This window comes from Macaca fascicularis, chromosome 3, assembly GCF_037993035.2.
Source record: "Macaca fascicularis isolate 582-1 chromosome 3, T2T-MFA8v1.1".
NCBI classification, from domain to species: domain Eukaryota; kingdom Metazoa; phylum Chordata; class Mammalia; order Primates; family Cercopithecidae; genus Macaca; species Macaca fascicularis.
The window spans coordinates 48,620,626-48,633,979 of record NC_088377.1 but is presented as its reverse complement, the minus strand read 5'-3'; positions in this window follow the sequence as shown (position 1 = coordinate 48,633,979).

The following is a 13,354-nucleotide window of genomic DNA, read 5'->3' as shown; positions in this document are numbered from 1 at the left end:
AGAGTGTCAGGAACCGTGACCTCCAGGGGAAACCAAGAGTTTCAGATGAATCCAGTGCTTGGGAGCGGGACCAGTGAGAAAATCAAGCCACATTTCTACAAGATTTTACAGTTAATACTGTTCTCTGTCATGCTAGACAAAGAGAGATGATTATTTACTAGCTTCTATAGATTAGACAATGGCAGGCGGTGGTTCGAGGCGAGATAATTTTTGAGTCCGAGTCAGCTCAGGGCAGGCATCCCAGTCTTTGGTCTCCAAATCCACCTCCTGTCTGTCTCCCCACACTCTTCCTTGGGCCTTGAGGATCCATTGACAGTGATTTCTGTGGTTCAGCTCCCATGTCAGGCAGGAAGGGCAGCTACTAGGGCTGAGATCCCACATTGCCTCCAGCCCTTGCTTCCTACCTGGCCTCCCCGGACCCCACCAGGGGCTGGGCCAGGCTGCTGTGCTGCACATGGCAGGAGTAGGGGGCTGTGTCCTGCGGGGGCCGCACACACCAACAACCAGGTCAGGTAAGTACCATTTCCACCGTGAAGAACATCTCCCCGTAACTCAGGCTCCTGCACCTTGCCGGCCTGAGTCCAGTGCACATCAATTTTCCCTGGGTAGAAGTTGTAGGCCAGGCACTTGAGTGTCCTGTTTTCTCCTGGGGCCTGGTGGCTGGTGTCCATCACAGAGGGAGGATTTGTGGAGGGAGAGAGCGTGACACCGCAGGCTTGAGTTCGACTTCTCCTGGCCTAGGTCTCTTCCCACCCTCACCCCTGGCTGTCAACGATCGATTGGCAGAGCTCTAAGCTCTGTTCCTGCCACTGCCTTCCCCTCCTCCCTCGCCCCCCGCCCGGATCACTTTCCAGAAGATCAGTGAAGGCTGACGCTTTCCCTCATCCTTCTCCATTGGATCATGGAATGTCCCGGCTCCCCTCTCGCCCATTCCCCACCCCACTCATGTATCGACTCTGACGGCAATAAGTTGTGAATGCTCTGTGCACTTTCCAGTGTTTTCCCACATCTCAGTGGGCTTTGGAGTTCTCCTCTCCCCAAGTCTTAGTCCAGCTGCTTAGGTCAGCCCATGCCTCTATCCAGCAACCGCTTCCCTGTAGCACTGCACAATCCTGAGTCTCACTACGTCTCCAATCCAAGTCTCAGCTTGCAGCCATCAGTCCCGCTCACACTGGCTCGCTCTTGTCCTTCCGGGGCTGACATTTTACACATCTCCCTTCTCTCCACCACCTAGTTGGGAGGCATTATTGTAGAGAGAAACAACGATGGGATTTGGAATCTGAAATCTGGAATCTGGAATCTGAGTCCTAGCTCTGCCTCTTCTTTTTTTTTTTTTTTTTTTTTTTTTTGAGACCGAGTCTTGCTCTATTGCCCAGGCTAGAGTGCAATGGCATGATCTTGGCTCAGTGCAATCTCAGTCTCCTGGGTTCAAGTGTTTCTCATGCCTCAGCCTCCTGAATGCTGGGATTACAGGTGCCGGCCATCATGCCAGGCTAATTTCTGTATTTTTGGTAGAGATGAGGTTTCATCATGTTGGCCAGGCTGGTCTCGAACTCCTGACCTCAAGTGATACGCCCGCCTTGGACTCCCAAAGTGTTGGGATTACTGTGTGTAAGAGGCAGAGCTGAGCTAGCACGCCTGGCCCCAGCTCTGCCTCTTACACACAGTGTTACCCTCACCTCTCTCACCTCCAGCTCCTCTTCTCTCAGTGGGTGATATTTTGGGAAGCCTACCAGTGAATTGGTGGCTTTCCTGGCCTGTTCTGCCTGAAATTTTGATGTCCTCCCAGGAAAGAAATGAATCCTAGAAGTTGAAAATTGGGGGTCTGCGTGACTTACATGGATGGAGGAGATTGGCCTAAGATGTTCTCTGAGCTCCCAGCCTGAGATCATGTTGGTTTTTCCCAGCTCAGTACTGGGGAGCAGGAAGCAGTGAGTACGTTGCCGGTCCAGGATATTTTTGCTGTATTTCAGGCACTTCTGCAGAGTCTCAGGGCACTCCTCCTCCAGGTATGCCTTTGCCCGCTGCATGTAGACTGGTTCTGCCTCCCACTTCTGCTTGGTGTTCTGGGCTTCTGGGACCAAGGGGACCCAGGCTGGGATTTCTTTGTTGAATTCAACGTAGTCCTTTCCATCACAGGCATTCTTCCAGAGCACTCCAGTGCTTCTGTTATTCTGGATCTCACAACCAAATCTTTCCTGCAAGGCATGAGACCCTGAAACGCCCCCTGACCCCACAGGGAGCCAGTCAGCCTAGTGCCAACTCCATCTGAATAACTCTTAGTCCTGCACTCTTCACACCTCAATAGGAGGAAAGGCTTTTGCAATCTAAGCATGCAGTTCCGTAATCACGGCATATGATTTTATCTGGATGTACAGTTGGCAGAGAGTGGCAAAGACTACATGGATTGGCATTTCAGGCCAATTGAGACGAAATATACGTTCCTCCCAGCCAGGGAAGTTGAGAGAGCTACAGGCTGTGGGTAGATTTCTATCTCTTCTGTAGCATCTCTTTTTATATGTTTGAACTTACAGGGAGTGCTTAGGAACCTGTCACAACCACACCAAAGTACGTTTCTGAATTTGATTTAAATTATTTGTGATTTCATACGAGGAAAGGAAGGCTCTCCTTTTCTTTCAGTTTTAGGTGGAGTTTATATCGTCACCTAAATCAACCTAATCTGATCTTTTTTTTTTTTTTTTTTTGAGACAAGTCTTATTCTGTTGCCCAGGCTGGAGTGCACTGGTATGATCTCGGCTCACTGCAACCTCTGTCTCCCAGGTTCAAGCAATTCTCCTGCCTCAGCCTGCCGAGTAGTTGGAATTCCAGGCATGCAACACCACGCCAAGCTGATTTTTGTATATTTAGTATAGACGGGGTTTCGCCGTGTTGGCCAGGCTGGTCTCGAACTCCTGACCTCAGGTGATCTGACTGCCTCGGTGCCCCAAAGTGCTGGAATTACAGGCATGAGCCACTGCGTCTGGCCTATCGCTTCTTTCTTCCTTTTTGGTGTTTGATATCTTTATCTCAAATCTCTAAAGTCCCAACCTTCTTGCCCATTAGCAACAACTCTCAGAAATGGACCTCATAGGGTGAGGGACACATCCTCTTCATTCTGATTATAAAAGCATGTGTTTACCCAGCACTGGTTGGTGCTGTTGGCACAGACACTGACAGCTCTGAAGCTGTCTGGGCTCATGTCCCAGGTCTCTCCTTGCCCCCACCTGGCACGTTGCATGAGCTGGAGCCAGTCACCTCCCTGGGCCTCTATTTCCTCACCTCTGAAACAGCAATGCCAAGAGCACGGTTTCAGGGGGCTATTCTGGAGCATTAAATATGCTCATATATGGACCTGGCACAAAGTAAGTGCTCAGTAAATATCAGTTACTCTTATTTCCTAATACCCTGTGTTCATCTCTTCATCCTCCTTCCTCGTAATTATCCACTTTGACATTTCTATTCCTGTCCATCAAAGCTTCTCCCAGTGTCTTTCCTGATCACCTGTGCCCCCTCCTCTCCTATGGCTGTCACACAGCCCGGGCCATTTTCCTTACCAAGACCTCCCATCCCTCATCCTTCAAATGTCTGCTTATCTCTTGCCTCCTTTTGGAAACCTTCAGATCCCATGTAGCACCTTGGGCAATTTTATACTTAGAAGCCCATCTTTTGACACCCACTCTATGATAATTTAACACCAGCAGTTCACCAGGCCTGGCTGGCTGCCTTGGGGCTGGCAGTATGGTTTAGCAGAAAGAGTGCTGGGCCAGGGGCACAGGGACCATCTCTGTGGGGGCTCTGCTACCAGCTCCTCCAACCACAGTGCAGGTGGCCCTTCCTGGGTCTGCATCTTATGGACAGGAGGAACTTTAGGAACAGCCTGCGGTTTTGAATCCAGCACTTCCTGAGCCCCCAGCATGGGCTACGGTGTGTGCCACATGCTTTCCTCTGTTCATTCCACAAATTTCAATTGAGCCAATACTGGCTGGACCCTGTCCCAGGCGATGGAGCTGCAAGGGAGATTAGGACAGACTGTGACATCCTTCATAGAATAGACATAGTTAAATATTACAAACTTGTTTGGAGGTAGGTCTCAATGCTCCAGTGTTTGCAAATTTCGACCAGATATTTTGGGAATGTTTCACTGTCAACAGCTAGGACTGGCGGAGCCACCAGGTGAGCCCAGGTCTGAATGACTTTGAGAGCGGCTCACTCTCCAGGCAACCTCTCTGAACAGGGGTGAGTCTGATGCCTGCTCACTGGGAGATCAGCCTCTGACGGGTGGGGTGTGGAGGTGAGAGGTCAGAGGTGCCTGGATAGGAAGTGACTCTGCCATCACTTCCTGTGTGAGCTGAGGCCTGGGATGAGGATGGGGCAATCGATGGGGAAGTGGGGAGCACCTGTGCTGTGGTGTGGGCGGGATGTGGACATGTCTGCATTTCTGCTGTGCCTCCTGTTCCTCTGCTGGGATTGGGACTATTTCCATCCTGCTGACCCCTTGTGACTCACACTTGAGGGGCTGCGTCTTGGGTTAGATCTTCCACCCCCGCGGTCTGTTGTTCACTGACCACTACTGTTGTTGTAATACTCCATGATGTTATTCAGGGTCTCCATAAAGATGTCCTCCCTGGCCTTCTGAAGTTGGTTCTGCTTCTCCCAGTCCTCTACTCCTTCCACGTGTCTGCATGATCCCAGGGCTCAGCCTTCCCGTCTTCACTGTTGTAGTGGAAGAATGCACCGTCATTGAGGAAGACAGTGCCCTGCAGCCTGTGGGTGCCTTTGCTAGGCCTGGACAGCCCAGTGTAGAGATAGGTCAGAGAGTAATGACCTGCAAAAGAAAAGACTCTGAGGGCTGGGGTCCATGCAAGGATGTCCCACTGTGGGGCTGCAGAGGGCCAGGAGGGGAGGCCTGGCCACTGGCCTCTTCCTCCCCACTCTCTCCTCTGCTCTCAGCTTCACACCATCAAAGCTTCATTCAAGGAAACAGGCTCTGCTTTCATGCTGGGGATGATATTTCAGAGACCATTCTGTGCCTTCACTACAGAGTTTAATCTGCTTGGCACAGAAGAAGATAACGTTTTTCAACCTCCTTATAGATAGATTGGAACCATGTGACTGAGTTTTGTCAAACAAGAATGTGAGTGGAAGTGACTGTTGTCTTTCTTCTGGTCCAAGACCCTACCACCTGGCTTGCCCCTACTGCCTCTTATCCCTTTCGTTGATGACTATGGAGGCCACAGGATGAAACAGAAGAATCCCAGGATGCAAACAGCCTGGCTCCCTAAGTCACCCTGTGGAGGAGAGGAACCTTGCCCAATCTGCATTGAACGTGACATGAGAAATAAACATTTCTAGTCTAACTGGACAAATACATATAGTTAGAAAGTGTAGGAAGGCGAATTTACTAAACAATTCAAGAAGCGACCCAGAATGGATCAGCATAGGGTAAGGCTAGGATACCTCTCAGAATTCCTGGCATTGTACCTTGCAGTTTGGTACAAGATGGAAGCTGAGAGAGTGGGACATTTCCACAATTAGTTCCATAGTTAATTTAGAATATAATTTACATGAGTGTTAGTAATGTTGGAGGTCATATGGCAGATTTCTAATTTAAGTACTGAAGTCATTCTTGCTCATGATTTTCTGAATGTGATTAGCCTTTAAATCAGACCTTGAGTAAAACAGATTACCCTCTACAATGTGGGTGGGTCTCATTCAATCAGTGGAAGACGTCAAGAGAAAAGGCTGAGGTACCCCAGAGAAGAAATAATTCTGCCTCCAGAGACTACCCTTGGACTCAGGACAGCAACACCAACTCTTTCCTGGGTCTCCAGCCTGCTGGCTTGCTTTGCTGATTTAGGACTTTTAGCCCTCAGAATTGTGTGAGCCACAAGAAATATTAAATAAAACTCCTCCCTTTTTCTGTTTTGTATATACATACACGTATATATGTATACATATATACTATATACATATATTTAGTGTATATAATATATTTATATATGTATAAAATGTATGCAATTTATCTATGTATAAATATATACATATATTTAGTGTATATATGAATATACAATGTATATATGAATACATATATGAATAAAAATTTAGCCAGGCATGGTGACATCTGCCTGTAGTTGCAGTTACGCAGGAGGCTGAGGCAGGAGGATCACTGGAACCCAGCTGTGATGGTGCCACTGTATTGCAGCATGGGTGACAGAATGAGACTCGGTCTTTTTTTTTTTTTTGAGAGGGAGTCTTGCTCTGTTGCCCAATGTATATGAATATACATTGTATATTCATATATACATATGTGCATGTTTATACAATATATATTAGTTTTGTTTCTCTGGAGAACCCTGAATAATTCAGATTTGAGTGCAGAAAGGGATTAATATTATAAATGTGATTATTATAAAACTAACATGAAACAACTATTCTGACAATTTGTAAATGAGACAGCAGGACAGCCACCATTCTTACCATTGTGTCTGCTTGGAGGGTTCTGGGCAAGAGGCACAGGTATTATCCTGGGTCCTGGGGCCCTGCCCAGGGGAGGTGATTCTATAGGCCAATGGGAGTGCCAGGACGGGCTCCTCTCCTGACAGTAAGAAAGAAGTATGCACAAGCCAGGCTGGGCAGAGATTGTGATCAGTGAGTCTACACACAAGTTATACAAATTCAGAGGTAAGACAGTTGATCTCTGGACTGAGGCTTTGTGTGTGCCTGGGGCGGAAGGATGCCAGTGGGTGGGAGGTGTGTGTGATGGGTGGAAGGTGTCTGGGATGTGTCACCTTTCCAGTCTATTATGACACCCTCTGGGGTCACTTGGGTGTGTCAAACCAGACTTCATACCTGCCTTCTGGAAAAAGCCTCGACATGTCCAGGACGTGGACCTGGGTAGTCCCCAGCTGGTATGTATGCCTGATGTGGTGGTAGGGTATTCATAGTCAAACAGAAGATAGGAGGATTTATGAATATTCAAGAAGGAGACCCACATGCATGCAAATTAGGTTCACATGTATGAAGCATACAAGTAAACATGCAACCTGTGACTGTTAATCCTCAGTGTCAGCCAGGCATGGTGGCTCATGCTTGTAATCCCAGCACTTTGGGAGGTGGAGGGGGCCAGATCACCTGAGGTCAGGAGTTCGAGACCAGCCTAGCCAAAATGGCAAAACCCCGTCTCTACTAAAAAACTACAAAAATTAGCCAGGCATGGTGGTGGGGGCCTGTAATCCCAACTACTCAGGAGGCTGAGGCAGTAGAATTGCTTGAACGTGGGAAGCAGATGTTACAGTCCATTGTTCTGTCTCAAACAAAACTATCAACTTGATTGGATTGAAGGATGCAAAGTATTGTTCCTGGGTGTGTCTGTGAGGGTGATGCCAAAGGAGATTAACATTTGAGTCAGTGGACTGGGAAAGGCAGACCCACCCTCAATGTGGGTGGGCACCATCTAATTAGCTGCCAGTGTGGCCAAAATACAAAGCAGGCAGAAGAATTTGAAAAGACTAGACTGACCTAGCCTCCCAGCCTACCTCCTTGTCCCATGCTGGATGCTTCCTGCCCTCGAACATCAGACTCAAGTTCTTCAGCTTTAAGACACAGACTGGCTTCCTTGCTCCTCAACTTGCTGATGGCCTATTGTGGGACCTTGTGATCGTATGAGTTAATACTCCTTAATAAACTCCCCTTTACATATACAGCTATCCTATTAGTTCTGTCCTTCTAGAGAATCCTGACTAATAAATAACCCATGTTCACTTTAGGGTGGAGAATGAACATGTAAATCCATTTTAATTAGGTCCTATATGTAAAAAGGTAAAATGTAGGGCAAAAGTCCTCTTTCTTTCTTTTTTCTTCCTCTCTCCCTTCCCTTCCCTTCCCTTCCCCTCCCCTCCCCTCCCCTCCTCTCCTCTCCTTTCCTTTCCTCCCTCCCTCCCTCTTTCTCTTTCTCTCTTTCTCTCTCTCTTTCTTTCTTTCTCTCTTTCTTTCTTTCTTTCTTTCTTTCTTTCTTTCTTTCTTTCTTTCTTTCTTTCTTTCTTTCTTTCTTTCTTTCTTTCTTTCTTTCTTTCTTTCCTTCCTTCCTTCCTTCCTTCCTTCTTTCTCTCTTTCCTTTCTTTTTTGAAATAGGAGTATCACTGTGTTGCCCAGGCTGGTCTTGAACTCCTGAGCTCAAGCAATCTTCCTGCTTCAGCCTTCCCAAGGTGTTGGAACTACAGATGTGAGTCACCATGCCTGGCAGAAATCTGCTTTCTGTACATTCTCGGGGAACCGGTCAAAACTACTCTGAATGTGGTAGTCATTGATCAAGAGGAAACTCTTTTTGGACCAGACTGTCATGTTGGAATCATGAAAATAGAAGGAAGGTGCTGCGTGGTTGGATGAAGGAAGCAAAGGGGTCTTTGGGTCTTTCATTCTCTCAAGCTTGCTTTTGAGAAAATCTAGTAATGATTAGTAAGGGAAAGGCATTGAAGTCTAATGGGGGCATGATCAGTCTCCGGTCTCATCATAGCCAGAACTTAAAATTATGGGATCTTTTACCCACACGAGGGTTCGTTAGTCTGTCTGAGGGGTTTAGGACTTTTATTTTGGTACTTAAAGGCAGCACCTCATGTCCCAAGTGACTGGATAGCGTGAAGAGCACGAGGAATTTCAGGACCAAGGGCTGGAATGTTTGAGTTCAAAAGTGGTAGAAAGCTTAAAGAAAAGAGAATAAGCTCAATTGCAGAAATTATTGACTCAAAGCACCATCTGAAAATCAGGCAATTTCTGTAATAGGGCAGAAAGAATTCCCTTATCTTTTGCAGTTACCAGGGTAAAACAGACAAAATAAATAAATAAATAAATAAATAAATAAATAAACCTTAATAGACTTGGTGTGGTGGCTCGTGCCTGTAATCCCAGTACTTTGGGAGGCCCAGGCAGGTGGATCACTTGAGGTCAGCAGTTAGAGATCAGCCTGGCCAACATGGTGAAACCTCCTCTCTACTAAAAATACAAAAGTTACCTGGGCATGGTGGTGCGTGCCTGTAGTCCCAGCTACTTGGGAGGCTGAGGCCGGAGAATTGCTTGAACCCGGGAGGTGGAGGTGGCAGTGAGCCGAGATCGTGGTACTGCACTCCAGCCTGGGTTACAGAGTGAGACTCTGTCTCAAAACAAAACAAAAACCAACAAACAAAAAACCCAAAACCTGTAATAATGCCTAATTATTAAACCTAATAACAAAAAAATGGGTTTTGTAACCTGATTACCAAAACCTCATAAATCGAATAACAAATTGGGCTTCCAACATTCCTGTTGTTGGTACTGATGGTCAGTGTTACCAAGAGCTTTGTTGGAGAAAGAAGGAAAACCTGAAATGGAATTGGGAAGGGCTTTGTGGGAGGGGTTGTGGGTGAGCAGGATGCTTGAACAGGGATAGAATTTCTGCTGGCAGATGGGGACACGTTACATAAGGACAGGGATGGGGTTTACCCTGCTCCTTTCTCTGTCCCTAGGGCTTAGCCCAATTCTTGGCAGGAAGAAGACAATCAACGAACACTTCCAAAAACAGATCTCCGGGTGAATGAGCAAAGACAAGAAGAAACAGTGCCAGACATATTTGAGGGTTATTGAAGCCAATCTGGTGGAAACAGAGTTCCTGAAGACAGTTGAGGTGCGGGGTAGGTGGGGGCGATCAATGCAAAAGGGAGGTTGAAATCAGGTTCTGGGAGCTTTAGTCCAGTGGATGTGTCTAATTGAGACAGGAATAGCACTGGGTGGGCGCAGGAGGATGGAGAACCCAAACAACAGTTGAAATAAGAACTAGGCAAAGAAACCACAGGATAACAGAAAACCCCAAATAATGGAGAGAAAATGGCCAAAATCCCGGCCAGGGTGACATGTCCATGACTCTTCTGGACAAGCCTAAATAAGGGAGAAAGGGAGTAGTAATGCGGGGGGGGTGGGTCCTGTACTTCCCTCCTTTTCTAGAATATCTCATTATTATTCTTATTTTTTTGAGACAGGGTCTCACCTGCCTCTGTCACCCAGGCTGGAGTGCAATTGTGGCTTACTGCAGTCTTGAACTCCCAGGCTCAAGCAATCCTTCTGGCTCAGCCTCCCAAGTAGCTAGGACTGCAGGCATTCTCCATGACATGTGACTAATTTTTGTTCATTTTTTTATAGAGATGGAGTCTCACTATGTTGCCCAGGCTGGTCTCAAACTCCTGGGCTCAAGCGATCCACCCACCTTGGCCTCCAAAAGTGCTGGGATTACAGGCGTGAGGCACCGTGCCCGGCCAGAATATCTATGTTTATTCTACTCCCTAATTAAAGAAACACCTGTAAAATTAGAAACTGTGTGTGTGACTATTCTCACGAGTATGCCTGTGTGCACTTTCACTTTGCAATAAAAGCTTCTTGCCTTTCGCTTCATTCTGATTCGTCCCTGAATTCTTTCTCTAGATGGTGTCAAGAACCTGGAAACTGGCTGAGGCTGGGGTCTTACTGGCATCTGGAGACCCTCCTGAGCCCTCCGGCAATGCAATGCCATGCACTGAATGGTGCACAGCCATTAGTGTATCCTTTCCATCACAGCCTGTGTTCTCTGACTGCCCCTTTCCTCTCGGACAGGGGTTCTCCATCTTTCTGTGCCATCTCCCCTTTTGCCAATTTTTCTCAAGATATATATATATATATATATATATATATATTTTTTTTTTTTTTTTTTTTTTGAGACCAAGTCTTGCTCTGTTGCCCAGGCTGGAGTGCAGTGGTGCAATCTCAGCTCACTGCAACCTCTGCCTCCCAGGTTCAAGCAATTCTCTGCCTCAGCCTCCCTAGTAGCTGGGATTACAGGTGCCCACCACCACGCCCAGCTAATTTTTTTGTATTTTGAGTAGAGACAGGGTTTCACCATCTTGGCCAGGCTGATTTTGAACTCCTGACCTCGTGATCCACCCACCTCAGCCTCCCAAAGTGCTGGACTTACAGGCGTGAGCCACTGCACCCAGCAAAGATAATTTTTAAAGCATACAATAAGACTCGTTTTACACAGAGGAAGCCAGTTATTTGGAAACCAGGTCTTTCCAGGTACGCTCATGGTTGATGGGCTATTTGCAGCGAGACCCTCCAAATTCTAAAGTGACTGGGGACCGGGTGCGGTGACTCACGCCTGTAATCCCAGCACTTTGGGAGGCTGAGGCGGTTGGATCACTTGAGGTCAGGTGTTCGAGACCAGCCTGGGCAACATGATGAAACCTCATCTCTACTGAAAAAATACAAGAATTAGCTGGGCGTGGTGGCACGTGCATGTAATCCTAGCCCTCGGGAAGCTGAGGCAGGAGAATCACTTGAACCTGGGAGGCAGAGGTTGTAGTGAGCCGAGATTGTGCCATTGTACTCCAGTCTGGGTGACAGAGCAAGACTCTGTCTCAATAAAATAAAATAAAGTGACTGGGACATTATTAAAGAAGGAGATAATTTATGGTAATGGGACTCTTTGGGTTGGAGCTTCCTCCAATTGCACTTGAAGTTGGTCTTGGCTGTAGGAGAACCTGTGGGTCGTCCTCTGTTGGGGAAACAGGAAATGACCGTGGAAGGACCCACCTGTGGTTCCCTGGACCCCTTTATCATCCCTGGTGTACCGAGCTGATGCCCCTGGCACAGCCTTACTCCCAGGTCGCCTCTCTTGTTGGGCCTTTGTGACCTCCTCCTCTCAGCTGTCCCATGCCCACCTGGTTAGGAACAATCTTTCGACATATTCTGGACAAACTGCCTTAGGCCTTCCCATTGCCTCTGAACTCTGACTTCTTGCAAGACGTTTTCTCCAACTGCTTCATGGCTCTGAGCCCCTCTCCTCCTCTCCCACACCTGGCCTGGACTGGGTTTCCTCTACCTTGTCCACCCCCATCCCTCTCTCTGGTCACAGATGAGGCCAGATCTCATATTCAAATCTTCCCTAGCCTTGCGAGCTCACATGGATTTTGATTTCCTCATTGATATGGAATGTTTATCTTTTATATTTTACTTGTCCAAGCTGTCATCATATATATCAAAATATTGATTCTGTATTTCCTTCTCTTGACAGTTTGTTTTCTTCCCTGGGGCCCTCTATATTCGGATAGAGCTTTTTACCCCAGAAGAAGGGAATGTGAATTATATATAGGCTAAAGGAGTCACTTTTCGAGTTTAATTTTCTTTTTTTCTTTTTTTTCTTTTTTTGAGATGGAATCTTGCTCTGTAGCACAGGCTGGAGCACAGTGGTGCAATCTCAGCTCACTGCAACCTCCGCCTCCTGGGTCCCAGTTCAAGCAATTCTCCACCTCAGCCTCCCAAGTAGCTGGGATTACAGGCACCTGCCACCATGCCCAGCTAACTTTTGTATTTTTAGTAGAGACGGGGTTTCACTATGTTGGCCAGGCTGGTCTTGAACTCCTGACCTTGTGATCTGCCCGCCTCAGCCTCCCAAAGTGCTGGGATTACAGGCATGAGCCACTGAGCCCAGCATTGAGTTTAATTTTCAAATGGAAGTCAAAGCATCAGAGAAAAAAAAAAAGAAAAAAAGAAAAAAAAAAGGTAATGCCGGGTGCGGTGGCTCATGCCTGTAACCCCAGCCCTTTGGGAGGCAGAGGCGGGTGGATCATTTGAGGTCAGGAGTTCAAGACCAGCCTGACCAACATGGTGAAACCTCATCTCTACTAAAACATAAAACATTAGCCAGGCGTGGTGGTGGGCGCCTGTAATCTCAGTGAATTGGGAAGTTGAGGCAGGAGAATCACTTGAACCCAGGAGGCAGAGGTTGCAGTCGGCTGACATCGTGCCACTGCACTCCAGCTTAGGCGACAGAGTGATACTCCCTCTCAAAAAAAAAAAAAAAAAAAAAAAAAAAGGTATAGCCTTCAAATTTGGGCTTTCAAGAAAGATGAGATGGTTGGCTCAGAATTCTGAAAACTGAAAATGATTTTCTTCAGGAACCTGGCTTGAAAGATGGATTTTGGAGTAATACAGAACGAATGGCTGAGCTTTGGATGTAAAGGAAGCTCTTGTCCCACAGGAAGAAAAAGCAGGGGCATAGGCAGGTGAGGCTTCATGAGAAGGTCAAGGTGAGAGTTCTGCTGTGTCCTTTGGGGTTGAAACCTGTGCATGGCGGTTGGTGACTCAGTTGAGGAAACTCACTCCCAGAATTCTGGCACCTCACAGCCAGAGGGGCCATGGCCACACCTATGTATATCATGCATATACAGCAGGGGACGCCTGAACAACCTCAAGGGACAGGGGGCCAGGCCATGCTTGGGATTACCTAGGTCAGAGTGTCAGGAACCATGGCCTCCAGGGAAAACCAAGAGTTTCAGATGAATCCAGTTCTTGGGAG